This window comes from Tupaia chinensis, unplaced genomic scaffold, assembly GCF_000334495.1.
Source record: "Tupaia chinensis unplaced genomic scaffold, TupChi_1.0 Scaffold000085_1, whole genome shotgun sequence".
NCBI classification, from domain to species: domain Eukaryota; kingdom Metazoa; phylum Chordata; class Mammalia; order Scandentia; family Tupaiidae; genus Tupaia; species Tupaia belangeri.
In genome coordinates, this window is record NW_006159547.1 from 6,799,065 (window position 1) to 6,801,321 (window position 2,257).

At 31.8% G+C, this 2,257-nt stretch overlaps 1 protein-coding gene across 1 annotated transcript in view; it reads left to right on the plus strand.

Annotated features, from left to right (window-relative positions):
• The window catches only part of PTPRQ (protein tyrosine phosphatase receptor type Q), a 246,341-nt gene that overhangs the window by 74,559 nt on the left and 169,525 nt on the right, over positions 1-2,257 (plus strand). The window lies entirely within an intron of this gene.

The following is a 2,257-nucleotide window of genomic DNA, read 5'->3' on the forward strand; positions in this document are numbered from 1 at the left end:
TTATTTATATTATAGTTACTTAAATATGATATAATTACATATAACATATATGATTATATGTCATTTTGATATTGTATAATATAATAAAATATGATATATAATAATAAAAATTACTATTATGATTACTTAGTATCATATGTAATGAACACCACTAAGAATATGGCTATTTAATTTGTAGCATAAAAGATTCTAGGTTTGCACAGTTTGCAGATAGGCATTTTCTGAAATGTGAATGATGATAGTTATGGAAATAGCTAAAATGCCCTTAATTTAGAGAAACATTTTCAGTGTTTCAGCAGAATGATATTATTTCTCTAAATTAAATGCTTCACAGAGCTCTAGTATATGGAAAGATTAAAATTGGAGAAGCAGTGATTAAATAAAAGGTGGAAAATTTCTATTATAATTTGGAAAATACTAATTTAGAAGAAACACTGCAGCTTATAGAATACATACCTTACTGTTTAGAAATTATTGACTGCATGTTGATTGTGACTTTAGTGATTCTTATTTCTTTGTATCCTTTTAAGTAAAAGGAGAATAGGGACAAATTTTAGTAATTTTGATTTGCCTACATCTGTTTTTGACTGATAACCCAACTTTGGCCTCTAGAGTTCTTGTGAGAAGGACCTCTGGACCAAAGGCCTGGTTTGGTCTAGCACGGCTGTAGTGCAGTGTGCTCCTGAATACAGTAGTAGCAGAATTCCACGAGCTCAGCACTAACCCCCGGAAAAGAAAGTCCAGAGGTTGCTTCAGTGTTCATGTTTTTACATTCTACCCTTTAGGATGTGGATTGTATGACTGTGACCTTTAAACTTCATGTCAATAGGGAAGCTACTCTATAAAACACATGTAGATACAGATATAGGTATGATAACAAACTTAAAAACAATACCTTAAGAGAAGGAGAAGGGAAGGTACTTTGCCTCTGCCCTTTGTCAAGTCATTTTGCTGTTCCTTTTTGTTCTGCTGTGTTTGGGAAAGGCAAATGGGTATTGATGAAACACTTTATTTTTTTACTGTAATCTTGTTTACAAATTTAACATGTCATTGTGCCACATAAGGCATTTAAATTGCAGATTTTTCTTTTTTATGCATTTAACAAAAACACTGCAAACTGGTTTCAGTATTTCTAACTCTTAGCCCTGGTGTTTCCTCTGTACAATTTACTTCATGACTTCTTTATGATTATGTTTCTTTTCGTTCACATCTAAATAATCAGCTGTAAGCATCTCTCATTTCAACATGATCTTCCAAACTTACTTATTCAAACCTGGCTATAAAACATGATTCCGTTTGCAATTCCTCTATCTTAGAACATGTTCTCTTTTATTAAATAATCTTAAGAATGCTTTTAAGTCTGACAGCTGCAAGAGGGCACAGGCTAATAATGTTAAAACATTTCAGCAGTATAGTCTCAGATTGCTTGAAGCTCACCCATGCTTTAATTTATTCCTAAGGTTAATGTTAAATATAGCATCAGTATCTTCACTTCCTAATTTTCTATTTTGGATCAATAAACTGGAAGAAATCTTCAAAATGAAATATATGGGGCAGACAAGGTACATAGTTTGTGCCTTGTTTCTTCTCTTTTCTCCCCTTCACACAGAGAATTGTAGAATACCTCACATACTGCATAAAATATTCAGCTTCCTAGTCCACATACCTGCTACTTGTCTTAGCTCCTTTATGCCATAGCAAACACCTTGAAGAAAAGGGTTGTGTGACATTTATCTTTCCTTCTATTGAAGCTTCCTGGAACTCTGTCATGCATAGCTCATTAAATATCTTAATGGAAAGGACATAAAATTATTTAAAAAACCATTATTATTGCTACCTTACCTTTGTTATAATTTTAGCGCACTCGAGTATATAGTGAAGTGGTCTTTCCTTCTTATCTTGCAGAATTCAATCTCCCTACTTCTACTTGGCAATCCGTCTTGTTCCGTCAGTTGTTACATAATATAGTGTTTTGTATAGTGGATTAACTCTTTGTACCCACTTATGTCATGTCTCCCAAGTATAGCTAGAATAAAGTTTTACATTTAAAAAGTGCCAAATGACTATTTGTCAAGAAATCAAATTTTACTTTTACTAAAAACTTTCTGTGTTAATAAAAATAAAAGGAATTAGCTTTAATTAGTTAATTTGAGCCAAAAGACATTTCTGTGCAAAAATAGATTAATGAAATAATAATTTGGATTATTGATTTATTTTTAAAAATGTGTTATGTGTTTATACATGCTAAGTCATGTAC